General features: G+C 39.3%; 1 long non-coding RNA gene across 1 annotated transcript in view; it reads left to right on the top strand.

Annotated features, from left to right (window-relative positions):
* Nucleotides 1-14,944, top strand: part of LOC146312672 (uncharacterized) — a 28,976-nt gene extending 14,032 nt beyond the window's left edge. Inside the window, exon 3 of the long non-coding RNA XR_014772065.1 lies at nucleotides 14,768-14,944. This is a non-coding gene — a long non-coding RNA (uncharacterized LOC146312672). The remainder of the gene's footprint in view (nucleotides 1-14,767) is intronic.
* Nucleotides 14,945-23,814: the final 8,870 nt, after the last annotated feature.

A 23,814-nucleotide genomic window follows, 5' to 3' on the forward strand; every position in this document is an offset into this window, starting at 1 on the left:
CTGGATTATTATTATAAAAATTGTATTATGTGACTTTAAGTATAAAAACAACTACACTTCTGCAATAAAAAAACAGGGAACTTAACTCCTTAATTATTTAGAGGCACATAGAGGCCAACTAATTTGATAGCATATATTGCCGCCTATATGGCACTCTATTGCATTTTCTCCATTGGAAGGGTGCCCTAGAGATATATTTTGTCCACTGGAGAGGCATCCTGGGTACCCTAGTGGGCACTTTTTAATGTTTTGTCCACTAGAAGGACATCCTAGAGGGTACTTTTTCACTTTTTGCCCAATCTAAGATCACCCAAGAGGGCATTTTTCACATTTTGTCCACTGGTAGGTCACCCTAGGCAGCACTTTTTCACATTTTGTCCACTGAAAGGGCATCGTAGGTGGCACTTTAACACGTTTTGTCTGCTAGTAAGTCACTTTAGAGGGCACTTTTTCAGGTTTTACCCACTGGAAGGACACCCTAGAGGACACATTACATTTTGTCCACTGCAAGTGCATCCTAAGTGGCATTGGATGGCACCCTAGAGGGCACTTTTTCATGTTTTGTTCAATGGAAGGGCAGCCTAAGGACTACTTTTTCACTTTTTTTTCCAATTGAAGGGTACCCTAGAGGGCTTTTTTTACATTTTGTCCACTGGTGGGACACCCTAGAGGGCAACTTTTCACGTTTTGTCTGCTGGAAGGACACCCTAGAGGGCACCTTTTCATGTTTTGTCCACTGGAATGGCACCAAGAGTCCATTGTTCACATTTTACCCACTGGAAAGACATGCTAGGGGGCACTTTTTTTACATTTTGTCCACTGAAAGGGCATCCTAGAGGGTACTTTTTCATTTTTTGTGCAATCTAAGCCACCCTAGAGGGCTTTTTTTTTTTTTTTTACATTTTGTCCACTGGTAGGGCATCCCTAAGGGCATTTTTGCAATGTTTTTTCAAACACAGGGGCACCAAGAGGGGCAATCGCCACCAGTAAATCTGATGCTGCTTGTTGTAATGTAAAAAATGAATTGATGCTAGTTCTATGCGAGTATAAAAAAACCTCCACATATTACCCTTGTAAATAAACTGAGTAAACTGACTGACAGTGGATTTGATCCTCACAGAAAATGGGTCACATGGTGGAACGTGATCTGCACCACATGAGAAATTAAGTCCCAAAATCTTGCAGAAAACAATCAGGTGCAGGTGCACATCGCAGTCTGTGGATGCTGAGCCTTCAGTAAGTCCCTCAGCTCCCCAGGAGGCTTTTCATCATTCACTAGGTTTCGTCTCGAGACAGTAAGACACAAACAAAGGCGCTGTGAGACCTCAGCTTTCAAGGAAGACTCTTTAGATGGTTTAAAGTCTTTCGGAACAGCTTAACAACCTGTTTTAGCTTGAACACGCCCCTCATACTGCCTCTACATTTTCAAAAAAATGCAGAAAATGTTCATTATTTTACAGCTTTAAAGGTCAAGTGTGTAGAATTAAGAGTTAGAGGGATCTATTGGCAGAATATGGCAGAAATGGAATAGAAAGGAAATATGATAAAGATGGAATATATTAGTATTATGTATGTTTTCAGTAGTAAATCACCTAAAGATAAGAACTGTGTTTACATTACCTTAGACTTGGGCCTCTATATTTCTAGAGGTACCCACCTGTTATTCTGGAGAAATTAGCTATAAAGACTTTAACTGTAAAAGGTTGTAAACATGTTTATTTCTGTTGTAAAGTTTAAAAGATATTTTAATATGTTGTTCTAGGGGGATCGATTCATTTTTGGAGACAGCCTCAAGTGGCCATTTGAGGAATTGCAGTTTTTTGCATTTAGAAGTTGACATTATTGTTCAGCTTCGGGAGCTGGCACTTGGTTGCACTGCCAGTTTCTCCAGCAGCCCAGAATGGACAATCCAAACACTCGTTCTAGAGAGGGCTTTTCATGTTTTCTGCAAGTTTCACAGCCACTGTGGTTCTCCATCACACTTGGAAAGAGAGAATGGGACAGCGTTGATTTGATTACAATCTACAACCTCACCATTAGATCCAACTAAATCCTTGGTCTGGTCCTTTACGTGTAAATACAACTATGTAAAAATTCTCAGTTGAAAGTAAAACCCCCTGCGTTCAAAATCAAATTCATTCAATTCCTTCAAAGTAAAAGCACAAAAGTATTACACTGTAGTATAAATACCACAATATTATGCTACATACACATGTGCCAGCTTGGCTTGACTTTGACTTGACCTATGCAGCTGTAAAATGTCATATAAACACTTAATTTCCTGTCAGTTCCTGACAGTAAAAGCCCCCCCTTATTTGAAGAAAATGACAGAAACAGCAAAATCACTTAATGTTAGGTTTTCATCGACTGTAACTTAATATAAGTCCAGCTGAAAGTGATTGTGAAACAGTAAAATAAATAAGTTACCTGAAAGTACAAACAGGGATGTGGGTCAGAAACTAAACCTCAAACCACAGAGATTCAGTTAGAAGTTACAAAAGTATTGAGCACTAAGACTTTTAAAAAGAGACACCTTTCTTTCTGCTATCTTGCAAACATGAGTAAATTTTCTTATTTCTTAGTTCTGTCCCTGATGTCGCAGTTGAGGTCATGTATTTCCCTGTTTCCAGTTTTCTGTCAGTATTTCCTGTTTAATTTTGATACTCACCCGTGTCTCTCGTTTCAGATACTTTACTTCCTGCTCATGTGTGTTTCCCTCTTTTGTGACGACCTGCCCCGCCCTAATTGGTTTCACCTGTCCCTCATTACCCCTTCTCCCTTGTGTATATAGTCCTTGTGCTGCCCTTTGTCTGTTGCCAGTTACTTGAATGTTATGTCCTAGCTGTTATTCCTTGCATTTTCATTGGCTTTGATGTGATTTTTGTGTACTTTTGCCTCAGCCTACTGTTTACTTGATACCTTAGTTTCTTTATGGACTGACAACTTGTGCGCCGAGCTCTTTTCCATGAAAATACCTTGTGTTTTGAGTCCTATGTCTGAGTCCTTTGTCTGTCGGCTCCAGTGTAATAATTTCTTATTAAATGTTCCAAATCGGATTCAACAGTCAGATTCAACAAACTCTTCTGCACAAACTTGTCATATACAGTGCTGAGCGATTAATAATTAATAAGTTTGCTTAAACGATAACTATATCCTGACAGTGATATATGAGATAGATAATATGTGAAAAAATCAGGTTCTTCTCACTCCTCCTAGTGCTCCTGGTATTTGCAAGAATTTACTGTGCCTACATGAAGACAACCAATTAGAGCCAGCTCCCGACCCAGTATGAGTATATTTGACTAACTGGGACTGAGTCCATAAAATACAGTTGTTCTGGGTTGGATTGCTTGTTGCATTTGTCGATTTACTGATGTACATACTAGTTAATACTGACTCATCTTGAGGATCACTTCAGTTAGTCAGTCATCAGTCCCTGTGGCTCGTCTACGGAAATCACACAAGACTTGTGTGAAAGCAGCATGGGTAATGCGGCTGTAAACCTGAAAGGGCCCTGAGTCAGACGCAGGCTTTAAAGTGTCTAACTGTGCGTGACGACATTTCCACACACTTTTACTGCCGTGCAGTGATGTGGTTGCTGTATGTCTTAAGTTCGGTGCAGTTTAAGTGTCATTATGTTCAGCGTATGATTTCCTCTGCATCATGCCAGCTGGCCTTCCTTCATTACCCCCACTGGATGTGCACTACATTAACAGGAGCATTAAAGGGTCAGTTCACCAAACCAACAAAAAAAAATTCACTTGGTTTTGGTAATTGCCTAAGTTTTGAGATACTGGTCTATGAGATTGCTGCCTCAGTGTCTTTATGGATGGAAATATCAGTTGGTCTTGACTAAAGTGTCTCAACAACTACTGAAATGAAATGATGTCTATTCATGTCCCCATAAGGATGAACTGTAATAACTTCTTTGAGCCCAATTTTTCATCCAGTGCTGTCATCAGGACAAAATTTCAAATAACTTAATGCTTTTTATGAACACATACTTGAAAGATTAACGACATTCCCATCAGCCTAAGCTGTACTTTGTGTTCAGTGCTAATGAGCACAGCAAATTTTAGCATGCTAACATGCTACAGAAAGTGAAAATGCACGCTATACCTGCTGAACGCCAGTGCACTAGCATTACCACTACACGTTTCCATCAATATGTGCATTTTGAAGTGTCACATTAGGTTGACAGAAACTGTCAAATTCAAAAGTTTTGTAAAAAAAAGAGTTTTTAAAAACAGAGTTATGTACTTAAAGGGAGATGGAAATACCTTTTCGAGCAAGTTCTGATGTAGCAAACGTGACTAATCAACTGTTTCCACAAGACGAAGCTGTTTCCGCTGTCATGAATGTTGACATTGGACGCAATTGTGCAGAATCAGCTGTCTGTCTTGTAGATGGCCAAGGTGACTAGTTTTGTTTCTTCCTCCTCTTCTTTTTTGAGATCGACTGGCTGTTGCCAAACAATGGCCTTTGCTTCCAGCTCACTACCTCTACAGTACCTCTTCTGCTGTGTTTATTATAGCTATGCATAATGTAGCCTAAACCATCAACTTTTCACGAAACCACACTTTGTGTGGCCTAGTTTATTCACTTAAAAACCAATTGATGCTAATGTTAGCATTTAGCTTAAAGGGTAACTACACTGCCGTTCTTTGGGAATGCCCACTCAGCTGTTAGAAAAAACAGTGACGTAGGTCACAGCATTTGGTGGCCATATTTTACATGTTGTTTCTTCAGCCTTCGGGGTTTAAACAGCAACGGTCAAAAACTTACAATCACATGGGAAAAAAAATGGAATGCCTTGGAAAAATGGCATTGTGACCCAAAAACCTATGTATTGCGACCAAAATTTGTATGTTCTGATTTGTATCCATGATAAACACCACTTGAAAGCTACAGAATGATATAAAAACTTCAAAACAAAACCCAAAATGATTGCAGTTGCCATTTAAAGGTCCACAAATTCCACAGATGCATTTTCTATCATTCAGAAATCCGTTTTTAAAGTCAGCTTTCCACATAAATAAATATGATTCACCTTCATTGTATTGGTGTGGAGGCAAACACCCAGGCACATAAAAGCAGAACTGCCTCCAAGTCTATGCTAAGTTAAGCTAAGTGACAGTTGTTGTGTAATGTACGTTCTGTTCCTTCTTACTGACAGTCTCTAGCCAACAGTTTTTTTCAGTTGTCTGGACACACCCTGTGTTCTAAAACACACATTTACTTCTCTATTTTCCACTTAATATTTCTGTCTTTAAGAGGAGCTGCTGGTTGATAACACAAACCTCCAGGGACTAAGCTCAGCTAAACTATTTTGTCAACTTTTAGACAGCACAGACAAAAATGGCATAAAGTCACTGTATTTATTTTAGTGCAAAAACAAAAAAGGAAAATGTGGAGCATTTTGCAGCCAGATACTTCTCTCAGGAGTTGATGGAGACCAAAACAGAGTTAGAGGGAGAGTGAATACTGGACTGACTTTCATCAGGAGCCAGAAATATGACTCTAAATGAAAGCTGATGATGCTCTCCATCTGTGTGCTAACATGGGGCAGCACAGTGGTGCGGCAGTTAGCACTTTTGCCTCACAGCAAGATTATCACGGGTTTTGAGTCCTAGTTTGGAGTTTATATGTTCATGTCGTGCCTGTCTGTGTTTTCTATAGTTGCTTCACTATTCCCCACCATCAAAAACATGTATGCTAGCTCAATTCTCCAGTCAGTACCCATGAGCAAGGGGTGGCTTACAACTGGAGTTGTAGCTGCCCACTGCTCTGAATAGAATGGATTAAATGCAGAGATTGGATCTGACTGAATAATTATACTCTGTATGATTGATTGATTGATTACAATAAATTTGGCCTTTACCTTTAAATATTTACCATAACAATATGATGAGAATGGGTCAGTGTGGTGTTCCAGCTTGTTCTGCTGCCCCCAAGTGGCCAAGAACATCAATTAATGCAGCTTTAACACTAGAGGAAGACACAAAAATGTTTTTTAGAAAAAATAAGAGAAACATTCCAAGTATGAAAGAGTCATTTTAGTGTATAATAATATAGGAGTATGACTGATGACAGTTTCCTGAGGCAGGGCCATGTGAGCGAGTTTCTGCTCTGCTGACTTCATGCTGTGTACTTGTTTTCCATGTAACTGTTCTGATGACACAAGATTTACAGGAATTTGTTTTGGAGCTGGAGGAGTAATAGAGCGGAGTAATGAATGTTTTTACGCACAGACCCAAAGCCTTATCGGCAAGCTGTGTGTGTGTGTTCTTAGTTAGTGTGAGACATTTTGTTCTCCAGGGTCATGTTGAGAGAAACAACTTGTCTCTGTCTTCGTACATAAACAAGGTGGACTGAGAACATGGAGGGTGTCGACTGATACAGCAGAGTGGTACTGGTCTTTATCATCACAGCCAGCTTCTGTTTCTCACACAGAAGACAATCATATCTCATCTGTGATTTAACTTACTGCTGAGCTGTTACTGAGTCTTTATGTGGCTTAAAGTCATACTCACGTCTCTGTTACGTCGATTCCAAAGCCTCCGCCTGCAACAGTTTCATACATCTGTGACTTTTTGTGTTCCCTACACCTGATTGAAACCATTGATTCATTATAAATCTTATTTGCAAGTGTCCCAGGAGTTTGAGAATTATGGCTCTATTGATACAGTATACAGTTAATGAGAAAAGATTGCAAGGAAAGAGCTATTACCTTTATTACCCAATAGTATCCAACATAGTTATTCAAAAACATATCAAAGTCAAATATAAAAAAGCGTTAAAATTGACCAAGTTATGGGCATAAGTGTGTTTTTAGAGACAGGTCTGTCAGGCGGCCATTTTGTGGCCATCTCAAAAGCGTTGGTCTCCAAAATTTAATCAGTTCATGTACCTGTTATAGAGTGTTAGCACACAAGATTTGGTGCAAATCCGTCCACCCGTTCAAAAGTTATCGCGCAAACAAAAAGTCGGCCATCTTGAAAGTCGGCCATCTTGAAAGCGTTGGCCTCCAAAATTTAATCAGTTCATGTACCTATTATAGAGTCTTAGCACACAAGAGTTGGTGCAAATCTATCCACCCGTTCAAAAGTTATCGCACAAACAAAAATCTGTGACGGACGGATGGAAGGACGGACGCACGGACTCACGTACGGCCAGACAACTGGCACCTTCGGTGGGCGGAGGCATAATAAGGATCCAGTTCCAGGGAGGGATAAGGTAAAGCGTCTGTTGGCCACTTAGTTATCACCATTGCTGAATCAGTGGCTAGATCTATTGATAGGAATATACGTTTTTCAAGCAGCTCAGTAGTCCTGGGAATTAATTTCATATTTGATGATTCTGCAGAGATTGCACCTCAATGTCAGCATTCAGTGCCAATGCAGGAAAGGTTGTGTCCTTTGAGTAATAAGGTGGTGTAGAGGTTGAGGGGGGTAGATGGGTGTGTAGTAAACCAACTTTCATGCTGAGGACTGGAGTTTGAATCTGATCACAGCTTTTTACAGAATTCATCATGAACTTTCACTAACCTTAACGAAAATAGTTGACGTACATAGATGTCAGCAGCAGCTGTTATTGTCGTCCAATATAAGTTTCATTCAGAAGATTTTCAGAAGTTGGTGTGTGTGCATCTCAGTCCCTCCAGGATTTCACTGTTCTAACTAACCTCACCAAAAATTATAGAAATCTGCTTTATTTGTAAACCATAGGTGCACTGGGGGGTTATTTCAGAAAGATGCAAAATCTTTTTGGAGCTCAAACTCATTCAAAACAGCTCAAAATGATTTTAAAAAAAGTGCAGAGATCATTGATAAATGTCAATCACCATGACAAATGTGTTCTTTTCAGTACCTGTGACAAAATTAAAAAAAATATAAGTTAAAAAAAATGGTGAATAACAAAAGGAAACACTGAGTCGGTTCATTGGGACATACATGTGTGATGTTTGTGTGAGGGACTGATGTGATTGATGGAACTTGTGGGAAGCAACGACAATTGGTCAAATTTGCAGTAAAAAGTTGTAGAAGAAAGGTCGCACAGAATTCAGGGATTGGTTGAATTTGCGTGAATTGTTGCAATTACAACATTGCAACTTCCTGGAGGGACTAATATGTTGAACTGCATCATTCATGTTTCTACGATCAGAGCAAAATGTTCGATAGCTGTGAGCAGACAGTCAGCAACCAAGGTGACCAGTCTTTGGTGACACTGGAGACCAGGCTACCTGTTCTTCTGGTGACCAAATCAAACATTACATGTCTTATTTAGAGGTATTAATGGAAGAGTCAATTTGTTGGAAGTTCTGCAAACAATAAAGTTCATAATCCATCATTTTAGCAGCTGGCTTTGAACCCCCCTAAATACTAAAGACTGTAAATAAACATGAGCCACACATTTCCACCTTCTGCCACTGTGCAAAAATGAAGCCAGATATCCTGGATATGGGACCTGTCATCTTGTGCTGGTGACATCATTTGGATTCTGTAGTTATCAGGGTTGCAGCCCGCTCACACCCCGACACGTGGTTGACTCAGTCAGGAGCAGAGTTTAGCTGTGAGTCACGTGAAACCTGCTATTTTTAGCATCAAGCGCATAATTAAAATCAAACTGATCAGAAAATGAACACTTGAACAAACAAACAATCCAAAATGACAGAAGATTTATTTGACGTGTACTTTGCTGGTTGGGTCAAGAAAGGAACCCCAAATTTCTTAGACACTCACATTCTTCCTGGTTTTGATCAAAATGTTCACTCTCGCAAGATCTTGTGGATTCACATTTTCCATCAGGTATTGAAGATTTTGATGAACAAACGTCCTTTCTGTTATAATAAATTTCTTCTGGACACTCATTTAATCTCTGTAGAGTTTCTCAGACAGCAGCTCTCTTCATGAAGTAAAGTTTTGTGTATTTTGCATTCCATTTTTGTCCAAAATTGATGTTTGACAGGACTGTTGGAGCAGCTGAACTGCGTAGGTTTTTCCAACTTCCTAGACATAGTTGTCAAAAGTGAGGTTACATAAAAAGTAAAACTGTAAACTTCATATGACGGCTCGCATTCATTTGCCACCGCAGCAATGGAGGCTTGTTAACTTCCAGTACTTCGCAGTATTTGTCTATATAGGTAGCAGCAATATGCGAGAAACCCAGCAATGAACCAGCAAAAGGCTTCTCAAAGAAGAAGACTGCTGACAAGTGACAATCTCTGCACAAAAAAAGGCTTTTATGAGGAAGAAAATTCATTTTTTTAAACCCCCAAGGACAAATAGTGTGTTTTGGTGAGTAACACAAGGTTAAACTCCACAGAGTACCATTGAACCCTTATAAACATGGAATGCATTTTTACCTTGTAAAACATATTTCAACACATTTTTCTGCATGTTTTGAACGCTGCATTGGTTTTTTTCCGTTCTCATGTATGAGCTACTATTGCTATCGTTTATAGTGCATTATTGCCACCAACTGTCAACATGTGGAATGGTGCCAGTCTGAAAGATGTCATGCAGCGACTTTAGTCTCATAATCAATCTCAGAGATGAGAACTGGAGTCACAACTTTGGTGACTTTAGACTCCACTTGACAGAAACAACACAAAGAAAGCTACAAGTTCCTTTTATTCAGGTAGCTTTTTTCCTGAAGAGGGCCGTTTGTGCCGCTAAAGTTACAGCCCGGCTCTATTTTCTGTACCAGCATTGTCTGTCTTGTCAGAATTTCACCATGACTTGTCTGGTTAAATGCTTTTTAACTTTTTGAGTGCCTCTGACCTTTCTTCTTTTTATTCTGTCGCTAAAAATTCTTGCTGAAGATAAAAAAAAAAGGCTCACCACTCGACTTGGACCTTCAACACCAAAGACTAGTGATTTCACTTGAACTTTAGCCTTGTGACTTGAAAATACTTGATACCTCACACCAAGCCTGAAGACTGAAAAGTATGTAAGTGCGTCATTTGACAGGAGAGGAGTAAAAAAAATGATTGAGATCTAGTTTAAAGACTTTTTTTTTTTTTTTGCACACAAAACCCAAAAGGTTTTTGTATTATGCTAAACGTGCAACTTTGACATTTGAATCTGAAAAAAAAAAAAAAAAAACAGAGACAAAAAGACTACGTACAGTAAGTCAACAACTTGACTTGGGACTTGAGTACAAAGACTTTAGATTTACTTGTGACATATTCATTACCCAAGTACAATTACAGATACTTGTGGGGAAAAAAAGACATACTCAAAGTATGAAAGTAAAAGGTTTCCCCCTGATGGACATTTCTGCCAGATGTTTCTGTGCAAAGATAAGTGAACCTCACATTTGCTCCCTGATCGAGTCTCCCTCTCGTCTGTTTTGTCATTACATTCTTTACACAATTCTCATTTTCTTATTTCTTGTTATGTTGTTTCTGTCTTTAAGTCTTGTTATAATTTTCTCATCTTGGTACGCCATTTTTGTTTTGTTATGCTGCGCATGTCTTGTTGTGTTGTTTACATTGTTTTTGTTTTGATATGTCCTTTTTGTCTTGTTACGTCTTTTACATTGTTTTTATCTTGTTGCATTGTTTTTGTTTTGTTACGTCTTTTACGTTGTTTTTATCTTGTTGCATTGTTTTTGTTTTGTTACATTGTTTTCATCTTGATGCATCTTTTTTGTTTTGTTACGTCTTTTACGTTGTTTTTATCTTGTTGCATTGTTTTTGTTTTGTTATGTTGTTTTCATCTTGATGCATCTTTTTTGTTTTGTTACGTCTTTTACATTGTTTTTATCTTGTTGCATTGTTTTTGTTTTGTTACATTGTTTTCATCTTGTTGCATTGTTTTTGTTTTGTTACGTCTTTTACATTGTTTTTATCTTGTTGCATTGTTTTTGTTTTGTTACGTTGTTTTCATCTTGATGCATCTTTTTTGTTTTGTTACGTCTTTTACATTGTTTTCATCTTGTTGCATTGTTTTCATCTTGCTACATTGTTTTTGCCTTGTTACATCTTTCATGTTGTTTACATCTTGTTGCATCATTTTTGTCTTGTTTTGTTGATTTGGACGTCTTTCGTTGTTTACGTCTTGTTATGTCTTTCTCATTGTTAATGTTATTTTCATCTTGTTATGTTGTTTTTGTCTTGATACGTCTTTTTTGTCTTGTTAACGTCTTTTAGGTTGTTTTCATCTTGTTGCACCGCTTTCTCTTGTTACATCTTGTTGCACCATTTTTGCCTTGTTTGGACTTTTTCATCTTATTAAGATGAAAATCTTGTTGTGTCTTACATGGCGTTCTTTGTCTTATGTTGTTTTCTTTTTGTTGTCTTTTACATCTTGTCTCATGTATCTGTTGTGCTTGATACACTAATGCATTAATGGATACACAAGGAATCATCTTTTCTGTGTTTGATCTTGGTAGTGGGACCATAAAAGTAAAGTACTGATACCTGAAAAGTCTACTTAAGTACAGTAATTAAGTATTTGTACTTAGTTACTGCACACCTCGGCAAAACAATGAGTTGGACCCACCTCCGATCAGTCTTTGAGGTAAACAATATTTGTATTAATTTACAACACATCAGGCAGTTTGTGGCACAGGTCTAGCTTGGTACTAATGTCCTTCTTCTTTCTTACAACAAAAACTAAAGAAAAATGTTGAAAGTGATCACTGAGTGGAAGAGGGACTCTCAGTATGCTGAAATTAAACTTTGCTGGGGCACGAGAGGAGATCTTGTTCAGGCCTGTCACAGCGATGTGTTCACTGGACTATATTCCTACATGTAGGACAGAAACGCTCCCTCATTCAGATGTCGCTCTGCTCTCGTGCTTCAGAGCTCTGTGTGCTCATTTCACAGCTCCCTGCATGCAAAATGCATGACACTAAATAAACGCTGTGGCCTGTCCTCCGTTATACGAGATGACACCACTACGCTTTTCACTGCCTCTGTAATCATCAAGGAAATGGTGGCAGTGCGAGAGAACGACACACAATAACCATTTTCCCTTTTTTTTTTAATTTAAAGTGAATCTGACTTTTTGACAGACGTCTAACCCTCTTGAGCTCATTTGGCTCAATTCTTCTTGTGCATTTGCAAACATGCCTTTCTGAAATTTGATTCTCTTGTAATGTGTGAATGATTAAATGACTAAATAACATTTTCAAAAGGCTCTACTTTTCTGTGTTACATTCATTACTGCTCGGCTCAAACTGAGTCAGGGTTGGATGGTTCAAAATATGGAAGTCTGAGACTGACATAGTGAAACTGAAATGATTTAGTTAAATTAACACAAAAAAAATTGGACATCTGTTCAATTAGTATCATAATTACTGCAATGAGAGGATTTAATGAATTTGTCTCCTAAAGGCCTGGTTACATCAGCATTTAACATGCTGGAATTTTACAGCAGAACCATTTTTTTTAATAAAATCACTGTGATCAGTCAATTTGTTTCTAAGACTGAAGTAAATCCATGTGGATGCAGATATCAGAGTTAACTCAAATGCTGCCTTCAAATGGAACTTGTGGTTATGACATGTGACATGCATGATATGCTTCATATGTTCACTATGTTCTAGTGGTTAACTTTTGAGAACGCTGCTGCTAGGCAACAGCATAACTGTCAGCCTCCAGAAGCCACCGAGGCTAACAATTTAGCAAGATAGCGAGCAGGTGACGCAAAGAGGGAAGTCATTGAATACCAGTGTCTGGTCACGGCACTCAGTAACTTGTACGCACGCACAAGGTACCCATCCATGGCTGTGTCTGGTCACACCAGGCATTTGCCGCAGCATAATGAGCGAGAGAGTCCATGTATGGAGGTTTAAAAGGGATAGTCCATAGTAGTTTTGTGGACTAAAAACCTAAAGCCAACCTTCAGTCAGTATGAGAGTGTGTAGATAATGAATTTTCATTTTTGACTGAACTATCCCTTTAAGTTATATAACATTCCATGCGTCCACTGACGTGCATCATGTGACTTGTTTCACTTGTGTTACATTACTTTATGTTACATAATGTAGTTTGATCTTTTCCTAAACCTAACCAAGTAGTTTTGGTGTCTAAACCTGCCCAAACTATAACTGTTTCACAACATAACCCTCATGTTAAAAGAGCTTTCTGGCAGTGTCTTATATAAACGGTAAAGTGTGTCTCATGCATCAGTATGAGACAGGGAAGGGTGTGACAAAGTAGTGTATTTGATGAGGTTGAGTGCGATCTGGCTGGAATGTCAATATTTTATTCAAAAATTAAGGAGAAAAACTTAATAAGACGTCAGAAATGAACTTACATGGCCTCCGCTGTTTCTGAAAACATTAGAAAGCGTGTCACAAGTCATGAATGAGCTTTCATCTTTTTTTTTTTTTTTTTTTTTTTTTTTATTGTCGGTTGTTACAATCAGGAGTCTGCACATGGCGTTTTATTTTGAAAATTAACCAGATTCTCTGTGCCATTTCTGTCTGACTTCCTGCCCATCTCAGTGCCCTGTGCAACCTGACGCAACTTTCTGTCAATTCTAGAATGTGTTCATATTTATCATATTCATATGAACTGACCAGGGCCTCATTTCCCAGAGCCTTCGTAGAGTTACATGTGTCGTAAGTTGTATTTTAAGGTCAAAAGTCGGAATTTCGAGTTCCCTGTTGGAAAGTTAAACAGCACATTGGTGCTGAAGTTTGCTGTAATTTAAAACATTCTCAAATTGTTGTGAACATTGTTGTTGTCAGTAAGAATATATATATGAGTTATTCTGGGACTCCAAATTAAAACATGAATATCATGCACTACTTATGGATAAATTCCACCAGGGGCGTCTGCATCGCATCATGGCTGCTCCACATCATTTGGAGCTGATCGCAGTCATTCTACACAATGCTTGTGATTCCACTAGCAGCACCTCAGCGCGTCCCAGAAGCAGCTCTCTGCTCCGCTCCACTTCAAATACGCACCAAGTCTATTTTTGATGAATTTCGCGTCATTAGCACAGAGCAGATCGAACACGCAGGAAGTCAGAAACAGAAAAGGCGGGGAGAATCCAGTTAATTTTCAGAATAAAGGATTGCGGGCAGACTCAGGATCATAAAGACAAAGCAAAATGCTCTGTTGCTGACATGCTTCAGGAGGTTCTGTTTACAATAAAAACAAAAAAACAGAAGAAATTAAGGTGAATTTTTGGTCATTTTTGGAGCTATGAACATAGTTTAAAATTCAAAATTGTGAACTATGAATGTGAATGAGCTCATTTTAATCTGTGTTAACTGAACTTTGAGCTAGCTGAACTTGCACAACACTGTTTGGCACATATTTGAAGAGGATCGCGGTGGTAAGCTGCTTCTGAAATGCGCTGCGGCGCTTCTGGCGGAGACACAAGAATGGCCACGATAAGTTCCGGCCACCACGTCGCAGCCGGACACGAAGTGGAATCAACACAAAAAAGACAAGGGCACCGTCAGTCCTACTGGTTTTATTTCTGAAATCATTCCTGAAAGTTTTGACCTGCCTTTGAGGGTTTCAGAAATGCCTCCGTAATTTAAATGATAATTCAGGAGTCCATTTTTACATTCACCTCCATTTACATGAGGCAGATTTTGAATTTTGCCAAGAGTAATGCATTCTCAAAAAAGAACAAAATGGATTATTGAATTGAAAATTTAGTCTGATGGTTTTCATATTTGTTCGTTGGTCCTGGACTTGCAGCTTAACTCACAAACAGCAAAATCGACGTGAGCTTCCATATGACCACATATACGGTCTACTCTAACGTTTTCCTTTACACCTTCTCTTCCTCAGGCAGCTGTTTGTCTCCAGCGCTGCTGTGGAAATGAAACATTCTCTGCATTCCTGACTCTCAGCCGCCTCCATTGAGGTCAGTGCCTGAGCCCCTGGGCTCATTCACAACAACTCTCTGCAACAGCATCATCATCTTCGTTATTTCCCCAACCAGGCAGCCAGAAGTAGCACAGATGAGTCAACAGTGCACTCATACATCTGGTGATGTATCTGAGCCGGGTAACAAATCTACACAGGATTTAATTGTGCTGTGAGGTGTGTTTTCGGAGCAATCAACAGCGTTCAGTAGGTTGAAACAATTCCTTTATTCATTAAGCCGCGCCTCTCTGCCGAGCCGAGTTGTACGACAAAAACCCATGCTTGGTCCTGATTAGACTGTGGAGAGCACTTACTGATTTTCCCCTATGGCCTTGCAATCAGTGTAGGATCAGGATGAAACAGCCCAACTCTCCCCTGACTCTCCTACGTCACTAAATTGTGACTAAAATCCTCACATCACTTTGTGACTCCTGACACTTGCTATTTTTATGTGCTGGGTGACTCATTTTCCGACCAAAAAAGACACAAATGTGCGGTGCTCCTCGGTGGCACACAGACATAATCTTTTAGACATTTTCATTGAGATAAATATTTGTTTTGCTTCTCTTATTACAGTATTTCACTGTGTCCAGTGTTGCGAATAGCGTATTAATGACAAAATTAAACTTGAGGATGAGTCGCTGGTCGATGCTCTCCAGAACACCACTAATCCGTTGATTCCACAGCGCGCCTGCCACCGTTTCAGAAGCAGAGCGTTTTGCCCATCTAATTATGTTGACTTGCTCAGATTTTGTTTTATTTGGTCCTCTTTCCCTGATTTTTGTGCCTCTACCATGGATAAGTAGGTTATGTCGTTGAATAGTTTCTTTCTTGTCTGTTTTTATGATTGCAAGTTGCCTCGGGGTGTTTTATTTTGAAAATTGGCCTGATTCTCTCTGCTGTTTCTGTGTCTGACTTCCTTCCTGACAGTGGTGGCAAAACACACATTCTTTACTCCAGTAGAGATACTTGTGGAGAAAAAAGACTCTGGTAAAAGCAGAAGTACAGATTCAACTTCTTTACTGCAGTGAACGTGAAAAAGTTCAGGCTCTGAAATGTACTCAAACTATAAAAGTAAAATGTCCTCTTCTGAAGGACATTTCTGTTGGTTGTTTCTTTGCAAAGCTGACTGAAGCTCACCTTTTCTTTTTGTCATGGTACATCTTTTTATTTCCTGATATGTTGTTTTCGTCTTGTTGTGTCTTTTACATAGTTTTTAGCATTATTACTTTTTTGTCAAGTTAGTTTTTGATACGTCTTTTACATAATTTTTTGTCTTTTTCATCTTGTCATGTCTTTTACATTGTTGTTTGTCTTATGTCTTCTTTGTCTTGCTAAGTCTTTTTTTTTTTATCTTATTACATCTTTTATGTTGTTTTTGTCTTGTTGCATCTTTTTTGTCTTATGTCTTTAATGTCATTTTTCATACTGTTGTATAATTTGTCATCCTGTTTTGTCTTTTTTTTGTCCTGTTACTTACTTTTTGTCTTATTACATCTCTTATGCTGATGTTCTTTTGTTTTGTTACTTTTTTGTCTTGTTGTGTCTTTTACATAATTTTCGTTTTGTTAAGTCTGCCTTGTGTAATATGCACTGATGGATACACCAAGAAATGATCTTCTTAATGTGTTATTATACCGTCAGTTTAGGTTGACATCAGTCTTGATGTTGGGAAGGTGGCGAACAATGATACAAAATAAATCAATAATTCCTCTCAGATGCATTAAAACTAAAATAAGAAGCCTCTTTTGTAAATATGAGGAGTAGAAAGTACAGATATCTGTGTTCAAATGTAGTAAAAGTGAAAAAATAAATACTCAAGTAAAGCACAGATAGCTGAAAAATCTACTGAAGTACAGTCATGAAATGTTTGTACTTAGTTACTACCCACTGTTGAATGCTCAGTCTGCTCTGAGCAAATTGATGCGGCATCCGTCAAAAATAGACTGGACACATAGCCTGCAGAGCACTGAGCTGCTTCTGGGGCACGCTGCAGCGCTGCTGATGGAATCACAAGCATTGTGTAGAATGGTTGTGATCAGCTCCGGCGGATGCGGTGCAGCCATGCCAGCTGGAATCAAGCTGTAAGCATTATCTGACTTCTGCCATGGTTGAGGTTTTGCTTGGCTCTCTTCCAGTTAGGGGACATTTGTCATCTTGGTCACAATAACCACTTGGGTGCATTTTATGGAATCGCGTCTGTGGTTAAAAGGAACCATCGATCTATGGTTCTTCCATGTTTGACATTCTCTTGCTCAAATGAGGAGCCCTGGTTCTGGTCCTGGAGGAGCTTCTCCTGGATATCCAAGCTGGAATTTTACTTTCCGTTCCGGCGAGTGCGTGAGGATCCACTGACGTGAATTTGCTCATCAGGTTACACCTAGACTTTGTGTGGACATCTGTGTACCCTCAATTTGTTGGCCGCTATAGTCACTGCTGTTACTCCAGATGTGTCTATGTAACATGGGAACTATTGACTTTCTGCAGTAGAATCTACTGGAATTACTTTATTTTCTACTAGAAAGAAAGTAGTTTGTACATGAAACTGCTCACAACAAGGTGTGTGGCCTATCTTGAGTAACCGGGTCATGATTTTTGGCAAGAGACACTGATGTTGAAATTTTCGAAAGCATTTTTTCGGTGCTTTGAGCGCCACAAGCCGAATGCCATCTAGTTCCATATATCTCTCCTGCCGATATCTCCAAAACTCTGCAACTCACATCAAAACTATCTAGATGGGTAAACAGCACTAAAGGCTAGAGGAAAAACATGTATTTTTGTTTCTGGGGTGAACTGTCCCTTTAATGAAAGGCTAGTCCAAATCAAGGCCTCTGTAGCTGAAGTAAATTAAGTATTGAGATTTTCAATACATAAATCCGTTCTCTGATCAAAATTTTGCATGCATTCTGTCTAAATATCCAACATGAAAAGGTTCTTTTTCAAACAAGTAAAAACAGCAGTGAGAGTGGATGCTGTGTAAATTTTTCACCCCAAATGGTGTCCTCATGCTGTGTTGCCATAGAAGCCTGATTCAATGTGTAATTGCTAATGGGCTCATTAGTGAGGGGGAGAGATGTGAGAGGGGAAAGAGAAATGTCCAGTGTTGATGCAGCTTCTTTTCATGTTAACCGTGCTATATCCATGCAGTCGGATGCTCTTTAATGTGTTTTGCACATCGACACAGTGTTTGGATGGTTTAGAGAGAAATGGAATTTCAGCTGGCGTGTGTGTACCAGAGGGCAGGAGGCGTCCGTGGTTTTACCAATTACTGTAAATATTCCGATTTTCAAAACGAATAAGAGCAAATTCTGTTTGGTTCCAAATCTTCAAATTCTGCTCTTGGGAACGGTGCGGTTGTGTTTTGAGGTTTGTTCTCATCAATGTCACAGCAAAAAAAAAACAAAAAAAAACAGCCTCAACAACAGTCTGCAGCTCCAGAATCGCTTGTTCCCTCCTCGCCCGAGAAAAGACACACAGTTCTGAGCACCCGAGTGTTCAAGGAGCAAACAAAGGACACTGTGGAGTGCTGCAGATGAATGTGTAGACCCTGTACACACAAGTGTGTTTACTGTGGGTCAGAAGAATAAGAGGAGAGAAGGTGTGCATAAAAATACATTTCAAGAAGGACTTTGTGGGCTGAGCTTGTTGTGTTTACATATTATATTTTATAGAACTTAAAGTCTTCTCCTATTGGGAACAAGAGGAAAAGGGAGACAGAGCACACAATAACATGCTGAGAACCCCCTGCAGTAAATAAATAATAACCATCTGAAAATGTTTTTTATGTTTTATATAGACAAATCCGGTGAAGTACTGGAAGTTAACAAACGGCCATTGCTGTGGTGGCGTCTCTTACATATGCTTTTTTGTAACATTACTTTTAACAGCAGTGTCTGGGAAGTTAGGAAGAACCTGAACAGTTCGGTTGCTCCAACGGTCGTGTCAGATTTCAGCTTTGGAAAAAAATGGACTGCCAGAAGCCTTTACTTCATGAAGCGTGACTACGATGTGTCATAGTGGATCAAAAAATATTAACAGAAAGGAGCTTTGATAAATGATAATGATAAATGTGGTGGAGGTGGTCTTTCTTTTCTCCATTATCCATTTCTGGCTGTTGTCACAACCATCATCTAACTACTTTGAAAAACTTTAAAGAAAATGAATGTCGCCATCCTAAGAAGTAGCTTCATCAGTTCCTGAGGGACCCTGTAAAATGTCGTCAAACCAATTATCTGTGCTGTCACTGTCGGCAGCCAACAACAGATACGGTGTCTAGAAGGGAACCCCAGACCCACGACATCTCGCGACATTTTGACCGAAATTCTGAAAAATCTCACAAGAGTCTTGCAACTTTGGGGGTCCCTTGTAGACACAACCAGCAGACACCGAGGGCGATAAACACAACGTGCCACTGCAGCAACGGCGGTGCCGCAAGATGGCGGGCGGGATACACAAAGCAGTTCGTCTATTCAGATCCGTCTATATATTATACATGATGTTAGCTTCTTAAAAGATGCTAGCTTATTAGCATTTTGATGAATAGCCTTAGTTGTTTCAGTAATCTCACGGTTTTCAACCAGAGCTATACTTTTTAAAATTTTAAAACCAACTGTTTTCATTGTGTTAGTACACAGTCAAAGTAGTTTTAGAGCAGTTAAGTCTAATCACGAAGGAAATGGTTGTAGAAGCAGAAGACATATTGGTGTTGTAGTACACACAGTTGGTAGCCATGTCTTGCTATTTTAGAGAGAGAGCTCAAAGACCCTTACCTAAGCCCCGCCCTCTTTTGCTCTATGCTTTACAGTTAAGTAAATTTGACAACTGGGTCAACTTTTTCCTTTCCCTGTAAAAGCTACTTACAGTTACATCTTAAGTTAGCTAATGCTAGCAAAATTTTAGCTAACTAGGTTCTCACTGTTAGCAAAACATAAACTGACTAACTAGCTAAGCATTGATGTAGATTAGCTAGCTAGTTAGCTACTGTTTAATTAACTTAATTAATAAGCTAACTTATTACACGAATATACAGGGTGTCCACAAAGTCTCTTTACGATTTAAAAAATGTATTACAAAAGCAATTGATGAGATATGTTAATCAGATTTGTTCTATGTACTCAGTGGTTATCAAAGTTTTTAATCACATTGCATTTGTGTATTTCAGGTGTCCTGTTGATGAAATAGCTTCTGTTAAATAAACCCCTAAAAAATGTCTGCTCCTCAAGAAAAGGCACAATGTGTATCGCTGTTTATTGAAACAAAATCAGATATGCAGACTCAGCAAAACTACAGGATTAAGTATGGAGGACATCCACCGTCACGTCCGTCAATTCATGCATGGCACAAGAAATTTATGGAAACAGGGACAGTGTTGGATAAAGGGAGGAGTGGACGACCAAGAACATCTGAGGAAAACATCGATCGTATAAGACAAGCCTTTGATCGTTCTTCTACAGTGTCCATCCGTACTGCTGCCAGACAGTTGTCCATACTTAATCCTGTAGTTTCGCTGAGTCTGCGTATCCGATTTTGTGGACACCCTGTATGTCACTTGTACGTGTCATGTCAGCCATCTTTTAACCATCTTCAAAATTTGTTTTCTTTTTAACATAGATAAGCCGAGTATATAGCAGATCTGAGTATAGCGAACAGGAAAGAAAAGATCTGAGTTGACTGAGGTACCGAGCTTGATCAACTGTCATTGGAGCACAGAGCGAAACGGGGTGGGACTTAGCAAGGGTCAATTACACAGCAATTGGAAAGGACTAGAAGGACAAACACTAAATTAAACATTAGCCCTTTTTGCAGAAGGTGAGCCGTACCCAGAACTCAGCAACTCAAGAGGAACTCAAGTTAGCCTTTTGTCCCCTCTTTCCCAGAGGAACCAATTTTGTTTCCTTGCTCACAGCTCTGATACCATCTCTGAGCACGCTGAGTCATTGAGTGGATTTTGCAGTAGTAAACTGATGGACACAAACACAAATTCTCTCATTTTGAAAAAAATGTTCAACTAATCTCTACAAACATATACCTGGGTATGAATGCAGAATCTGTAAGCAAGGGTCAAGACTTTGGTTGCGTGCAGGTAAACAGTGTAGAGAGTAAAAGAAGTAGAATGCATTGGCTGAAATGCAATCTTTAATACCCACTGGCTTTTTCTAAAGAAATCATCTGCATTAATTTGAAGATACTTGTTTACAGAGATCTCAACTGCAACTCCATCGTCATGTCTCAAGTTACTACTTGGACAGTTAACAGTGACATATGAACAGAAGACGAAGTCTTATGATGATATCTGTTGTCAAGATATTTACTGGCTACGCTGAAAGCCCCGATACACTGGCTATTGCCACCAGAGGCTAAACAGCCATCAGACGACAGCAGCGCACTATTGGATTTTGTGGAAACTGGAAAGGATCTGACCCAATAAAAATACATATTTTGGGACAAATTTATAGCATATTTCCTGCTATTGCATCACTTAATTGTAGCTAAACTGTAACCAGTACAGTACTCATGCAAGTACACATACTTTGTATTTTGTATTGCCATCGCTGATATTACACAACACATTTTTATGCAAATATGATCAGACAACAAATTATTCATGTCAGACAGTAACTCAGAGCTGCCTGTCAGTAGGTACTGCTTGGATTCCCTGTGGTGCACGTCCATGTAGGTGCTTTTTAATACAGTGGGCAGACTGCATTTATCACTTGTTTATTGCCCACACACACATTCTGTCCACTGAATAAATCAAAGGCACAGTCAAGTCAACTTTTCATGAATTCAAAGTACTATTTTAACCTTAGTGACAAGGGCACAAAAGCATATGGCAAAATTTAAACATAAAATATTTGCAGACGAATGGATTTTAATTTAATTAAAAGTGCAATATGTGAGTTCTGCCATCAGCTGCGTCTCTCTCATTAAAACAATAACTGAAGTTATTAGTTTGATGACATTGCAAAGAAGGATGGAGTTATGGGAATTGTTGTCTTTGTTTTTAAACAAGCACCACTGATGATGAAAGTCCATCTGACATGACTCAGGAAGAAATGTTGACAGAGAGGAAATGTATGTGGCAGGTGGTAGGTGCACCAGTCAGGGACCCTACAAATATATGCACCTGTAGGAGGAACAGAGGTTCCACTGTTGGTTTGTGCCGGTGGGATGAGGCAGGTGCACACCTCATTCCACACAGGCGTGCAGAAGGCACGGGCTGCAGGAAGACGGGTAGGCTAATTTTGTTTGTTGAGGGTGAGTGTTGTTTGATGTCGTGTTTAGCGCGCATTACATTTAATGTTTTTATTAATTTCAGACCTGCTTCCCCGCTGGGTTGAAGGCGGCTGGTAGTTCGTAGGGAAATTGATCTCCGACGCACCAGGTATTTTAAAGTTTGGTCGTAGTTTTCATGTTTTAATTGGCGTATATTTTAATACTTTTTTGTAATAAAGTGTTTTTATAATTGTTGATATGTGCTTCCTTGCAGAGCATCAGTGGCCTATACGCTGCTCTTGCCGGGACTCATTTGTTTGGTTTGTTTGTTTCTTTGGGTTTTTTTTCTTTATCTAGTCCGTCCTGGCAAGTGAGCCGGTATTGGGCAAAAAGAGATGGGTCTTGCCCGTGGGACGGACTAATTTCTTTTCTTTATTCATGTTTGTTTGTTTTATTACTTCGTCAGCTGCTTCCCCCTCATCACCACAACTCAGTTTACTCCCAGTTAGGCTGTTAGAGAGGGCCGATGGTGTGCAGTGAAATATTCACGTGTGTTAACTGTGTTAACTTTTTTTGAGCACAGACCTATGGATTGCAGTGTAGTGGTGGTGTTGGAACTTATCCTCCCCAGTTCTGTTAGCATAATTTGGAGTTAGGCTGGGATTTGGGTATGGTGAGAAACTGATTTTTGAAGCTGAACTTTTGTAATAAATATTCGCTATCACTTACCTTTGTGACTGTCCTTTTTGTTTAAAAACAAGCTAGTACTTGAGCGGGTGTAACATGTATTAAAACTTTAGTTCCGTTTAGTCACGTTTGCCGTCTTCCTTCCTCACTCTCTGATGTCTCTGGTGTCTCCCCAGAAGTTACTGCAAATAACAGTTAGCAGGAAATGCACTGTTACCTTCAGATTTCCGTGGGTTTGAACATGGTTGGAAACATTTGGGACGATGTAATGTGATGCAAACTTTTCTTTCTTTCTGAGACTAAAGTGAGAAGATTGATGAATGAAATATCAAACTACTATATGGAGAGGACAGCTAAGCTAGCAGACTAAGCTAACATTGCCTTGCAAATTAGGTCAGTGTTTCAAGCCCATTTTCATTCTTACAATTTGTCACGACTCATACAGATACGCACAGTACCCACGCCAGAGTGCAACTTTTGTGGTTTGGATGGATGGCTCAAACAAACACAGGACTTTCACAAAGGAGACCCATGTGAAAACCAACGTTTTAAGGTATAGCAACTTGTGTCACATGACTTTCACCTAGCAAATCACAGCAGTTACGTCACGTGACATTCGTAACAAAACATGGTTATTGTGACATCAAACAACAGTTTTATCCCCTACCTGGCCAAGTAGTCTTGTTGCCTAAACCAAAACACAAACTGCGACCATTTCACAATGTTAACCACCAAAGGCTTTCTGGCAGCGTCTCATTCAGTCGCTAAAGGGTACCTTGTGCATCAGTTTGACACGACAAGGCGCAGTGACAAAACGTCAGTATGTGGCAAGTAAGGATGAGAACAGGTTGGTGGTTCCCAAATCACATACTGGCGTGCCATGAGGCAAGACCAGATGTGCCGTGGGATCTTGTGCCAGCCTTTATTATTGCAACTATGCAAAAAGTTATGAATGCATGTTTCATTTACTATATCAGCACTTTGCTCACACTCATTTCCCAATACAGAGGAAAATTCTATACCCAAAAAAATTCTTCAGAAGCCTTCCGTCAAAGTGAACCACAGTT

This window comes from Lutjanus erythropterus, chromosome 16, assembly GCF_056507025.1.
Source record: "Lutjanus erythropterus isolate fLutEry1 chromosome 16, fLutEry1.hap2, whole genome shotgun sequence".
NCBI lineage: Eukaryota > Metazoa > Chordata > Actinopteri > Lutjaniformes > Lutjanidae > Lutjanus > Lutjanus erythropterus.